General features: G+C 37.3%; 1 pseudogene; it reads right to left on the reverse strand.

Annotated features, from left to right (window-relative positions):
- Nucleotides 1-13,933: 13,933 nt before the first annotated feature.
- LOC129506966 (heat shock cognate 71 kDa protein-like) overlaps nt 13,934-15,047 on the reverse strand; it is a 60,582-nt pseudogene continuing 59,468 nt past the window's right edge.

Below are 15,047 nucleotides of genomic sequence, written 5' to 3' on the forward strand. Positions count from 1 at the left end.
GACTTAGTGCTTACACTTGCTATTTTATGGCCTTGAACAAGTTATCCAATTTGCTTTATTTTCCTTATCTTTAAAATGTTAAATTGTTACTGTGAATATTGATAAGTATATAATGCATTTGGGTAAGGCCTAACATACGATGAGCTCTCAACAAATGTTAGTTGCTATAGTTTTTATTATTATTTACTTCCCTTTCCATAATACCTGCCACATGATTGGTGAGCCATAAATACCTGTTGTTTGAATCATTCCTTTAAAATTGTACTATAGAAGATCAAGAATAATGGACCCATTTTAAGTTTTTGTGTTAAAACAGAATTTTATTCAACATAATTGTGTTTGGTAATGGTGATTTGGTTCACTGCACTACCAAACCTCAATAACTTCCAATTTCATCCTACTATTAAATAAACACTAATCAATTTAATTGATGTTGGTTGTTTGACTTAGTGAAATATCTCAAATAACCTTATAAAGCTAAGAAAAAGAAAACTAAAGCACACATCAAAGTAGAGATAATGAAGCTAATGAATGATGCCTGTTCTGAATTTCCACATATCGTCCTATGACTATGTATGTTTGGAGATGATCTGAACATGCATTTTGTCCATATGGCCCAAAACCAAAGGTTGTATCATTCTGCTTAATTGAGAATATCCACATCCTATAATGACCTGCTGAGTTCAAGAATAAATTGCAAACATCACCACAATAAGAAATTTATGGTTACAACTGGTTTCTTTAAAGTTTTAATGGCTAAATTTTTAAAGCTTCAAATTGTTACAGGCACAATAATTTCCTTTCACTGACATCTCCTGGCTTGCTGCTTCAGTCAGCAGATTGCAAACTGACAACAGAAAATAGATGTTTGCCTTCAAATGAAGTCAGTGAAGAAGCAAGATACTTAGGGGTAACTCATTTATTCCCTAACACTCCATTAGTTACCTCTTTCTATGTATATAACCTTTTTAAAAAAATCTGTATCAAAAAAAAATCTGTATCAAAAATGGTTATTGGCATAATTTTTGTTTTTCCTGCTCACAAAATTTTGAGTTGGAGGTTTTGGCATACAATTTATTTTTTTTAGGATTTCATTTATTTATTTGAGAGAGAGAGAGTACTTGCAAGAGAGAGCATGGGGAAGGGCAGAGGGCGAAGGAAAGAGAGAATCTCAAGTCTCCTCACTGAGCACAGAGTTCACTTGGGGCTCAATTCCAGGATCCTGAGCTCATGACATGAGGCAAAACCAAGAGTCCGCTTAACTGACTGAGCCACCCAGGAACCCTACCATTCTACTTTTATTTCATCCTCACAATAGTCAAGAAACTACAAACTAAGTTCTTTGCTAGCAAGACTTGGGCTAAATGGGATTAAAATCTAAGAACCAAGTAGGATTCTTGATTTGCTTAATGTATAAATGCTGTTACACAAAAAAGTCTGCAAAGACTGACATTGGTATTATGTTGTTTAATCTCTTCTATGTCATATTATTGGAGAGCTTTAAACATTAATTGGTTACTAAATGCTACATTCCTACAAAAGTTGTTTTACTGATGCCCTCTCTTCTAGTATTGCTATTACTAATCTTTTTTTATAAATTTAAGCATTCGAATATTCTCAATAAATGGTCAAATACATGGAATTAACTGTTTTCAGAATTATCAACTGGCACTGCATTTATAATAAAAATGTCATACTCCTCCTGACAAATAGAATTTAACCATATAAAGCACATAACGATTTAACAGAAGTTGCAACAAGAATGCTGACCAAAAAAAAAAAAAAAAAGAATGCTGATCTATATTTGAAAGTGGGTATCTAAATAATCAGATATAAACAATATATCCCAATTATATGCTTTCTATGCACTGCTGACATTGTCATGATGCTTATATATGATGATAAGCAATACAGTCGTAGGACCACTGATTGTGCAAAGTTCAGGGATTTTGTAATTGACATTAAGTAGACCTTTGATCCTTCAAAACTCAAAGGTAATATCTAATAGATTTTGTCTGAATAATGAGACTAAAGCTTAACATTTGTGTATTCCTTTTTTTAAAAAAAAGATTTATCTTTATTTATTTATGATAGAGAGAGAGAGGCAGAGACACAGGCAGAGGGAGAAACAGGCTCCATGCCGGGAGCCCGACGCGGGACTCGATCCCAGGACTCCAGGATCGCACCCTGGACCAAAGGCTGGCGCGAAACTGCTGAGCCACCCAGGGATTCCCCATTTGTGTATTCCTAATACACATTTGTCATATACACATAAATGCACAAATATATACATATATAATACATAGGCATATATTACTGAAACATAAATCTATATATGCAGCTTTATATCCTTTTCACTCATTTATATTTTATCAATTTATTATATATTTATAAACTATTGATGTGTAGTTGTACAATATCCCAATATCAGGCTATGTCATATTTCCTTAACCATTTCTTTATCACTGGTCTTCTCTGGATTTTAAATTTTCTATTATTTAGAAGTATTATTTTAACACTCAGACAAAAATCTTTTTAAAGATGATATTAACACAAAATCCACTCATGTGTTTACTAAAAGATAAAACTACACCATTTTAATCAAAGCCTTAATTAAAATATATCATGAAAAAATAAAATATTTTTATATGTAAGGAATAGAGAATATGTTAAATAAGACCAAACCAGGGTTCTCTTTGAGGTCAAAGTATATCAGAATTTCAACCAGTGTCTTTGAAATAATTTTGTGATGGAGGAATAAAAGAAAGGAATAGAGAGAGAGAGAAAAAAGAGAGATAAAGGGAAGGAAAAAACCATCCCTCATGACCAGATTTTACAATTACAATTGAGTAGAATTTCAGTAAACTTTTCAGCATTGAGAAATTCAAGAAAATATGTCATCTATTCTAGATTCCTATTACTTTCACAGTGAAGTGAATTAAAATTTGAAATTCTCATCCATTTTTCAATTTAAAAGCATGCCTTTATTATTTTAACTTGTCTATGCTTAAGACTCATTCACAGATTCAAGCTGTCAGATACATGACACGTTATTACGGAAATGTGTGAGTACATATTCACTAGCACATGTATAAACAGGGAGATGTTCAGGTAATAGATGGGTATATGTGCACATAAATATATGCATACATGTACCTAAACACAAACAGATAAGGACATACACAAAGATACAAAACTTTTTGCTATTTAAGATGAAAACAAACAGGATAGAAAAATAGGAATTAATTTATTTAATTTTTTTTTGTACAGGAATGTTTACGACAGTTTAATTCTAATAGTGGAAACTAGAACCAGTCTAGGTGATTGGTCGATGAGTGAGTAGTTAAACTAAATGTGATACATACAGCTTATGGAATGCCATTTGGCAATAAAGAGGACTGAACTACTAATGCAAGCAATATAGGAATTTAGAATGAATTCTGTGCCATATAAGAAATGGTGACTTCAAATATTGAACCGAATTTTAAAAGTTGAACTGAAAGGAGTCTTTTATAAGATAAATGCAATCCAAAAATTCTACTTATTAGATAAGAAAAAAATATGTTTTTCTCCTTATTTGTTGAATCTTAAAACCTCTAACAAAATTGCCATGGTATTTCTTAAGTCAACCTAAAACTATGTCATAGGAATCAATACTCAGGAAAATACTGATGCTTAATGGAAACAGAATCTTTGCTATCTTTTTGAATATGTCTGGTAATACAGATATTTCATTATTTTATAGCATTATAATATTATTTATTTTCTTACTGTTTGAGCAATTTTTAGATTATGAGCACAAGAAATGTTCAAAATATCTTTCTTTCTAAAACATACACATATATATGTATTTTCTTTTTAAATGGGACTAAGAGTATTAAATTTATTTTTGGCAAATAAGGGTTCAAAAGTAGCTGTCCTGCTTCACCCCAGTGCTCCTCACTGATGATGTCACTGCTCCCTCAATGGTGGCTGAGTGTATCAGGCAAGAGATAGAAAATGAAGGAATCAAATGCTAAGCCTAACTTACTAAACACCTGTTTAACCTTTTTAAACACTTGGTTAATTTTAATAAAAGGATATTTTAAGCTACCTGAGTCAGGATGGAAGCAATACATGTGCACTCAAGCTGTGTTCCCCTTCTCACCACACTTTACTCCAGGATCTTATTGGTGCCACTGCTACTTACAGAAGTGTTATGGTCATTAACCGTGAAGGAGGCATGGGGAATGGAAGAAGCAAAACTGTGGGAGAAGCATGAACACAGTAGTGACATGAAATCTCCTCTCCGATTAATCCCTGGGAGGAGGTTTTAATCACAATGGAAAAGGACTGGAAGCTGATAGGACTAACACATAAGATCATTCAAGAGACAGGTAAATGTGCAAGCTTCGAGAGCAGAATGATTTTGTGAGCACTGTGGACCCTCTGTGAAGCCTGAGGCACAAAGGCAGAGCTAACTGTGGCTTAGCTTTGCAGGAAGAAGCATTTCCTTACTCCCTGAATGGATTCCAAACTACCAGCAAACCAAGAGGCAGATCCCACATGACTGGCTCAGGCACTGCCATTCTCAGAGTAGGCACCTCTTTCTATGGACTTTAGATGTATACAAACAGAAAGGGAGAAAGAAAAACAACATTGTAGCACCATAAGAAAACTGCAGAGACACTTTTGCTTTGATCAGGTGAGGATGTGTGCCTGTGTGTGTGTCCCCTAGATAAAAGCAGAGGACATTTTGAGAAGAAATAATATTTCTATTTGGATTTTAGAACCATTTGGAAATGGCTTAATAAAAATGTAACACATGTATATGTAATAGCTATTGCTGAATGACATTTAGGTTTGTTTTGTATTCATGAGGTCAAAATTTGTTGAACTCTGCTTTCTATTGAGTTTCACTAGTGCCATGTTTCTTAAACTGTTTTTTTTTGTTTTGTTTTGTTTTGTTTTGTTTTGTTTTTTTTGCATTACTTAGGAAAATGCTGAATCTCTTGTCCATCCTCATTAAGGTTATGCTTTGGTTACTGAGGAGGACTAGCATTCCTGGCATAGGTAGTTTCCCAGTAATGTGCAATGATATGAAAAATGAGATTGGTGATACATTATTCTGATTTTCTCTAGAGAACTGCTTAGTATGTATTAAAGTCAAAGATGAATGAAGTAAGGCTATAATGATCAAGAAAAGGATAAAAGAGTAACAGGGGTAAAGCATACCAGATGAGGTATGTCAATAGCAAGATTTCAAAAGCTGGTAAGAAATTTGTTGCTAAAACAAACAAAAAATACCTGGATTTCTACTTCAACATCAAGAGTAACTAGGAGCTGGGTTCGAGCACCCCTCTTCACAACACAACTAGATTCCTGGTAAGATGCTTGCTTAGAGGAATCTATAGCTTCACTGGAGGCAGGAGGGATTTCCAGGATCATCTCACCAATTGAGAAAAAGCAGAATAGCTAATGAGAACTGAGCCTGGAGGCCCAAAGATTCTGGGCTCCTAATATTTACAGATAAAGTGTGTCTCATGTCATGTAGGCCAGGATTCTAGGAGCTGGTACCCAAAATGTGAGAACTAGAATTTTAGTATTGGAAAGTTGGGAGAAGAGAGCCCAAATGAGGGAGAGTCGATGTAATAGAACACCAAGACAGAGCTGTGGGCAACAGTGAGGAGTGAGCTTGCATCAAGACTGGCAACAAACCAGTACATGGATCACTGGGTCAGTAATGACAAAGGAAGCCAATTCCAAGATTCCTTATCTGATGCAAAAGCCTCCAAAGAGGCCACTGAGATGGAAGATAATTATTGCTCAATAGTACGTACAATGACAGAAGTGAGGTCAAAGGCCCTTTAAAGGAAAGTATCCCTCATTACCATCTCAGGTTAATATGAACATGACATGAATAAATGAAATGACACATTTAGAAAACCAGAGCTGAAGATGTTAAAACTCTGAGAATTTTTGTCTTCTGCCTATTTTTTTACTGGATTATTTGATTTTTGGGTGTTGAGTTTGATAAATTCTTTATAGGTTTTGGATAATAGCCCTTTATCTGATGAGATATTTGCAAATATCTTCTCCCATTCTGTTGGTTGTCTGTTAGTTTTGTTGACTGTTTCCTTTGCTGTGCAGAAGCTTTTTATCTTGATGAAGTCCCAATAGTTCATTTTTGCTTTTGTTTCCCTTGCCTTTATAGATGTGTCTAGCAAGAAGTTACTGCAGTCAAGGTCAAAGAGGTTGCTGCCTGTGTGCTCCTCTAGGATTTTGATGGATTCCTGTCTCATATTTAGGTCTTTCACCCATTTTGAATTTATTTTTGTGTAAGGTATAAGAAAATGGTAAGATATATATATCAACCTTTCTTAGAAATACTCATGAAAGGGGCACTTGGGTTCAGTCAGTTAAGCAACCAACTCTTGGTTTCAGCTCAAGTCATGATCTTAGGGTCATGGGATGGAGCACTGTGTCAGGCTTTGCTCTCAGCAGGGAGTCTTCTTGGGATTCTCTTTCTCCCTGTCCTTTGCCCCTCTCCCTGCTCACATACTCGCACATATGCTCTAAATAAATAAATACATACATACTTTAAAAAAATAAATACGAAAACAATCTAAAATCTTAACCAAAATAAAAGAAACACATTAAAAATAGTACACCATGATTAAAAAAGTAATAATCTTCAGCTTAAATCACACATTATGTGCAAAAACTTACTCAAAATGAACAGATCTAAATGTAAAATTATAAAACTATAAAAATTTTCAAAGAAAACATAGTTGAGGGCAGCCCTGGTGGCTCAGCGGTCTAGCGCCGCCATCAGCCCAGGGCATGATCCTGGAGACCTGGGATAGAGTCCCATGTCAGGCTCCCTGCATGGAGCCTGCTTCTCCCTCTGCCTATGTATGTCTCTGCCTCTCTGTGTGTGTGTGTGTGTGTGTCTCCTGAATTAATAAATAAAATCTTAAAAATAAAAAAGAAAACATAGCAGAAAATCTTCATAAGTGGATCTAACAAAAAGATCTTAAACATGACACCAAAAGCATGACCCACATAAGAAATAAGTTAGACTTACCAAAAAATAACATTCCCGCTGTAGAAAATATACTGTTTATTGAGGGAAAATCACACTATGGACTAGTAGAATATACTTGCAAATCATTATTTGACAAAGGCCATGTCTCAAGAACATATAAAAACTCTCATAGGGCAGCCCCGGTGGCTCAGCAGTTTAGTGCCGCCTTCAGCCCAGGGCATGATACTGGAGACGCAGGATCAAGTCCCATGTCAGGCTCCCTGCATGGAGCCTGCTTCTCTCTCTGCCTGTGCCTGTGCCTCTCTCTCTCTCTTTCTGTGTGTGTGTGTGTGTGTGTGTGTGTGTGTGTGTCTCATTAGTAAATAAAATAAAATCTTTAAAAAAAAAACTCTCATAATTTATTCATAAAAAAATAAAATTCCCAATTTAACAAATAGCCAAAAGACTTGAACAGATACTTTGCCAAAGAGGAAAAATGGATGAAAAATGAACATATCACTTTTCAACATCATAAGCCATTAGGGAAATATGAATTAAAACCAGAATGAGCCACCAGAATGGCTAAATAAAAATCAATAGAGATAACACCACATGTGGGTTGAAGGACATGGAATAATCAAATCACTCATTTTTTGCTGGTGGGACTAGAAAATGCTATGTCACTATGGAATATAGTATGCAATTTCTTACAAAGCTAAATATGTATTCAGCATTTGACCCAACACGGCACATTTGGGCATTTATTCCAGAGAAATGAAAACTTATTTTAACATAAATAACTGTATGTAAATGTTCATAGCAGCTTCATCCACAATAACATAAAACCAGAAACAAGTCAAATTTTCTTCAGTGACTGAATGGTTAGGCAAACTCTGCTATAGCCATACAAAGAATACTACTCAGCAATGAAAAGGAAAGAACTTAATGACACTTTCCACAACTTGGATGGATCTCAGGGAATTATGTTAAATAGAAAAGGCCCATCTCAAAATAATATATACCATATTATTCCATTATATAAACTTGGAATAAAAAATTATAGAGAGACTACAGAGAGATAAACGGTTGCTAGGAATCGGGGAGTAGAGCAGGGAGGAAGGTAACTGTGGCTAATAAAAGGTAACTTAAGAAATTTTTGCAGTGGGACTGTTCTGTATCCTGACTATGGTAACAGTCACATAAACCTACACCTGAGATGACATTACATGAAATTAAACACATAGGTTGCCATCAGGGAAATACAAATCAAAACCACGATGAGATACCACCTCACACCAGTGAGAATGGGGAAAATTAATAAGGCAGGAAACAACAAATGTTGGAGAGGATGCGGAGAAAAGGGAACACTCTTACACTGTTGGTGGGAATGTGAACTGGTGCAGCCACTCTGGAAAACTGTGTGGAGGTTCCTCAAAGAATTAAAAATAGACCTGCCCTACGACCCAGCAATTGCACTGTTAGGGATTTACCCCGAAGATTCAGATGCAATGAAACGCCGGGGCACCTGCACCCCGATGTTTCTAGCAGCCATGTCCACAATAGCCAAACTGTGGAAGGAGCCTCGGTGCCCATCGAAAGATGAATGGATAAAGAAGCTGTGGTTTATGTATACAATGGAATATTACTCAGCCATTAGAAATGACAAATACCCACCATTTGCTTCAACGTGGATGGAACTGGAGGGTATTATGCTGAGTGAAGTAAGTCAATCGGAGAAGGACAAACAGTGTATGTTCTCATTCATTTGGGGAATATGAATAATAGTGAAGGGGAATATAAGGGAAGGGAGAAGAAATGTGTGGGAGATATCAGAAAGGGACACAGAACATAAAGACTTCTAACTCTGGGAAATGAACTAGGGGTGGTGGAAGGGGAGGAGGGCGGGGGGTGGGGGGGAATGGGTGACGGGCACGGAGGGGGACACTTGACGGGATGAGCACTGGGTGTTATTCTGTATGTTGGTAAATTGAACACCAATAAAAATTAATTTATTAAAAAAAAAGAAATTAAACACATAATCAGCTAATGTGAAACTGGTGAAATTTGAATAAAGCCAGTTTATTTGATGTGTTTGATATTTTTGATTTAACTAATCAATGTCAAGTTTCAGATTGTGGTATTATTCTATAGTTATGCAGGAAAGTTACCAATGGGGAAAACTGGGTTAAAGGGTACATGTGCTCTCTCTTATTATTTCTTACAAGCACATGTGAATCTATAATTATTTCAAAATGAAAGGTTAAAAGATATATGCATAAAATTTTAAAAACACAATGAGATATAATTACATTCTATTAGAATACCTTAATAAAAACACTGACATCTGGGGCATCTGGGTGGCTCTGTCCATTACGCAATCAGACTCTTGATTTTGGCTCAGGTCATGATCTTAGGGTGGTGAGATCCAGCCCTGCCTCCACCCCTCCCTGGCTCCAGGCTTAGTGAGAACTGCTCTTTCTCCCTTTCCCTCCACCCCTGCACCTGAACACACATGTTCACTTGCTCTCTCACTCTCAAGTAAATAAATAATTTTTAAAACACAAAACAAAATAAACACAATGACATCTCATGTCAGCAAGGAGCCAAAGCAACTGAAATTCTTAATACTGCTGATGAGAATACAGAATGATAGTTTTTCTAGAAAGAGGTTAGCACTTTTTCATGAAGTTAAACATATACCCCCTGTATGACTCAGCAATCCTACTTCTGGGTATTTTCCCTAAAGAAATACGAGTTTATGTTCACAGACAAAAAAAAAATGGATACCTGGACATTTATGGTAGTTATATACATAATTTCTAACTGGCAACAATCCACATGTCTTTCACTGGGTGAATGAGTAAGTAAACCAACATACTATACTTTGGGCCCTTTGTATCTTTCAAATGAATCATAAAGGTATCATGCTGAGTGAAAGGAATTCTGCAAAAGACAAAACTAGAGTGACAAAGAAGAACATATCAGTGACTTATAGGAGCTAGTAGGGAGCAGAGGGTGTGACTACAAAGGGTCAGCATGAGGGAAATTTAGGAGATGATGGAATGTATTCTGATTATGGCAATGCTTGCCTAGAACTATGTAATTGATAAATATCTATAGACGTATGTCCGAAAAAAATTATACTATATTTTAATTTGAAAACATAAAATTATGAAATAATAATGTTCTCTGGGTCTGTCAACTGTATCTAACGGCTTTCATTTATAGCAGGTCCCCAGTCTAATTCTTTCAAGTCCAATCAGGGAAATCAGTGGGACTCTGAATTCAGAAGACTCATCACCACATGTCACTGAATGATCCCCAAGCATTTTTTTTTCTAGAAAATCCTGAACACCATATGTTAGGTAGAAGCTAGATATGAGCAGTGGAAGGAATGCCTGAGGCAGTCCTTGATGGGGGGATGATAGAGACACAGGCTGGAGACAAGGATGGTGATAAATAGGTTACTCATTAGAAGCAGAAAGGCACAACATCCCAACCTTGTGGATTCCAAGACCCTGGAAGCTTCAGACTCCCTGGGGCTAACAGACCAAGAGCCACAGGTACAAGCAGGTGCTCTCCTCAACCACCTCTGTCCCAGGGTAACTCTTAGTCTCATTACAATGTATTTGCATTGCAGTTCTAGCCCTTTCCCCAGGGAGAAAGGCTGCTACAGGGGTGGGTGGTGTGTGTGAGGGGATTCTGGCACAAACCTCAGAGAGTCAAAAACTCCCACTCCCAACCTGTGGGGATGAAAGATGAATGAAAGCAGCCTCCATTAGAGACCACTCCGTTAGAGCTCCTCCCAGCCCAGACAGACCCAATAATATCCAACTCCAAAAGCAACACAGTGGCTGGTTTCCAATCTCCCTCTCTCCTTTAGAGAATGTACTGTTGCTTTAATAGAACTGCTTTCTGCTTTCACTTTGGGTGCTGCAGATCTCTAATTCTTTACTGCATCCTTGCCTAGACCCAAGGCACAACACTTTTCACACTGACAACTATACTCTTTTCTTCTTTTACCTAAGTCTTATCTTCTTTAAAAATTATACTTGCCAACCATCAATATCAACCCCTAAAGATTAACCTTTTAATATAGAAGATAGCTCTAATGTTTCTATAGTTCTTTTATGTGTGCTTTACTGTTGCCATCTGTTTGATCTCCCTCAGTTTACTTTAATATCATCAGCAGTAGCTATCAAAGAATCAAAAAACTGTCAGATTGGGCAAAACATTAATTTAAAATACTTAAAAAATTATAATTATCCAACAAATACTTGAGTCCCTTCTGAATTAATATAGTAAGTGAAAGTCTCAGAAGAGTACATACACTAAGGCAGTATCTTCCCTGTTGATATCTCTTCTGGAAAATTCTTTTTAATATTAATTCAAGAAAATCATCAAATATGTATTGAGCAACTACCAACTGTTGGCACTTCTTTAAATTTTTAAAGCCAAAATGCTTTCCAAGAAGTACTGTTCATTCAGTAAATATATTTATGAAATATAAATTGTGTATTTGTTTTAGCCACAGTACGTTGAGGGAGGTATGGTGAGGCCAGAGGCCTAGCACCAGACAGAAGCTGCAATGAGTTTTAGGGTATGCTTTGTTGTTGTTACTGTAGTATCCCAGCTCCCTGGGGAGAAACAGCATAATGCCACTCAGGGAAGTACCAGGTTGAGTCACAAGGCAGAGGAAGGGAGAACTGTGAGCAAGCACCTTTATTGAGGTTTCCATTGGCAGTGAAGGGTGAAGGTAGACAAACAGGGTTAGGATTAGCTAATTCGAATAAGTTTAGCTAGGTTCTCAAAAATAGGGGCTGTCGCTGCATGTCTGGGGCCCAGCCCTGGGGCAATTAAGGTGAATATACAGTGGTCGGCAGTGTGAGAGCCTTATAAGGAAGGCGGCTGGGGATGTTAACGTAATTGCCTGCTCGAGAAGAACTGATCAGCCTCTACACCATCCATCTAACATCCTGGTTTCAGTGACCACTGTCCTTCCATGCACTATTACTGCTGGGCTGGCTGAGACAGGGGCACCCAAAATGGCGGACATCTCAAACTGGGCCAAAATGGCTGATCTTCCCACCAAAGCAGCCATGACCACCACATCATCTCCAGTAAATCAAAGCCTAGACGGGAAACCAAAACTTTCCATCCAGGGCTTTCCAGCCAGGGACCACCCCCCATCGTCTGTACCATCCCCACCCCCAGCCAATGACCTAGGGACACAGTGTTAGGCAAAGGATGGACCTGGATCGGGACCCGGAACCAATAAGGCTTAAAACCCCCCACACTACCCAACCCCGGTGCGACTTCCCTGACTCGGGCCACCTCTCCCAGTCACGGAACCTGGCTCGGGAATGCTCCCCATTAAAAGCACTCTCGAACCTATTGCCTGGCTCTGCTGGTTTTTTTTTTTTTCTCCCCATTCATTTTGGAAAAAAACTAACAATTACAGTATCTTCTTAACCTCCTGCCCTATTTACCACACTTACCCTGCACCTCATCCTCCTCCCCAACACAGCACCCAAAATAATCCTTAAAAAACATAAAATCACATAACTCCTCAGCTTGCCATACTTAGGGGCTTCTCATTTCTTTAGGGGTAAAATTTATCATCTCTCTTGAGATGCCTGATTAGGTTCTGTTTCAGGATTTCTTTTCCTTTAGTGCTCAAGGTTCTTGGTCATGTCACTTGGAAGAATAAAGTAAGCACCCATGCTTATATCTCAGGGCCCTTGTACTTGCTGTTCCCTCTGCCTGAAAAATTCATTCTCTAGATATCTTCAGTGCATGCTCTCTGGTCTCTTTCTACTCTTGATTCAAGCAACAACTTCTCATGAAAATTTAACCTACCAGTCTTTTACAAGATTTAAATACTATACAACACTTTCCCCCCATCTTCCTTTATTTTCCTCTATAATACATTCCATCTAACATACAGATGAGGATGAATGAGAATATGAGAAAATTTCAATTCAGGAATGCTAATCAGGAAGCTTTTGCAATAGCTGAAAAGTAATTGCAAAGCAAAACTGTGGCAGCTACAGTGGCACTACATGAAAAAGAGCAGTTGCAAGAAATGTTAAGGAAATTGAGCATCCAAGAGATAAAGAATTCTTGATTAATTGAACATAATGATAAGAGAAGAGAAAAAGAGGAAAAAAAAAGAGATCAAATCCTGATTTCTGGATTTGGTGATCTAGCAAATGACATTACCAGTTCCAGAAATTCAAACTCCAAGAGAAACAACTGGATAAGGTAAGGGGCAAGGAGGAATCCTTAAAGCAAAGAAATAGGAACTGTAAAAGACTAGGAAGGGGAATTAAAGCAAGAGAAAACTAGAAAAATTTTAAGAGAAAACAGAGGTCAACAATCTCAAGTGTCTCAAGGGAAATAGATCATTGAGATTTAACATTCCATGGCCACTGGGTTTTGCCATTAGGAGCTCACTGGGAAGGATCCCTGGGTGGCGCAGTGATTTAGCACCTGCCTTTGGCCCAGGGCGCGATCCTGGAAACCCAGGATTGAATCCCACGTCGGGCTCCCGGTGCATGGAGCCTGCTTCTCCCTCTGCCTATGTCTCTGCCTCTCTCTCTCTCTCTCTCTCTCTCTCTCTCTGTGTGTGTGTGTGTGTGTGTGACTATCATAAACAAATAAAAATTAAAAAAAAAAGGAGCTCACTGGGAATTTCTGATGAGTTCTACCTTTATTCTCCAGAATCATGTAGAAAATAGAATCCATTATCGTCCATACCAACACCTTTCAAATAACTGAAATCAGCTATTTGAGGCTTTTGTTCTTGAAGTTTTCTTCTCAAAATGAAATATATTTTGATATTTAAATATCAAATATAATGTGTTAAAAGACTGAAAGTTTTACTCTGGCTACTCCATTTGTATCTCATGGTACCTAGTTGAGTGTTTAAGTGGTGCGAACAGCTGAATCTTCAGCAATTTGGCCAGAAAGGGCCTTTATAGTCTCCAAAATTGAAGGCTTGATTTTAAAAAGGAAAATCGTTAAATCTAACAATAATTAAATAGTGAAAACTTAAAGTCTCAAAAAAAAGTGAAAAGCAATTGCTTGGAGATTAAAATTATAAAGTCAAGCCCACTGGTGATTTCTTTATTACCTGAATTGCCTAAGAAAGGCCTCCAATGTAGCACACCTAATAATGATTAATTGAAATTAATTAAAATAATATGTCAATGCATCACCTGTATCATTTCCATGGATATAAAAAGGTCACAAAGTCTCTTTTTTACAAGATGGATTGCTTCTTCATAGTCTATAGAGATATATTCAGAGACCCCAGTAGATGCCTGATATTACAATAATACCAAACCCTACATGTACTATGCTTTTTCCTAATAATATATACCTATGATAAAAATTAATTTATAAATTAGGCACAATAGGAGGTTAACAATGTTAGCTAATCATTAAATAGAACTATTACAATATACTGTAATGAAAGTTATGTGAGGGATCCCTGGGTGGCGCAGCAGTTTGGCGCCTGCCTGTGGCCCAGGGCGCGATCCTGGAGACCCGGGATCGAATCCCACGTCGGGCTCCCGGTGCATGCAGCCTGCTTCTCCCTCTGCCTGTGTCTCTGCCTCTCTCTCTCTCTCTGTGTGTGACTATCATAAATAAATAAAAATTTAAAAAAAAAAAGAAAGTTATGTGAATGTGGTCTTTCTTAAAATATCTTATTGTACTGTGTACTCACCCTTCTGATGATTATGAGATGATAAAATGCCTACCTGATAAGATGAGGTGAGGTGAATGACACAGGCACTGTGACATCGCTGTAGGCTACTCCTGACCGTCTGATCATATGTCAGGGGAAGATCATTTGCTTCTGGATCAGAGGTCAACATAAGTGACTGAAACAACAGGGCACAAAACCATGGATAAGGAGTATGTAATCATAACTTCAAGGAAATTCAATAGATGCTTTTAAAATCACAGAGATCAAGAGGAGAAACAGTCTATTATGTGTAAGAAACACAAAGGTGGCTTTTCATTTATTTTTTGC

This window comes from Nyctereutes procyonoides, unplaced genomic scaffold (assembly GCF_905146905.1).
Source record: "Nyctereutes procyonoides isolate TBG_1078 unplaced genomic scaffold, NYPRO_anot_genome, whole genome shotgun sequence".
Lineage (NCBI taxonomy): Eukaryota > Metazoa > Chordata > Mammalia > Carnivora > Canidae > Nyctereutes > Nyctereutes procyonoides.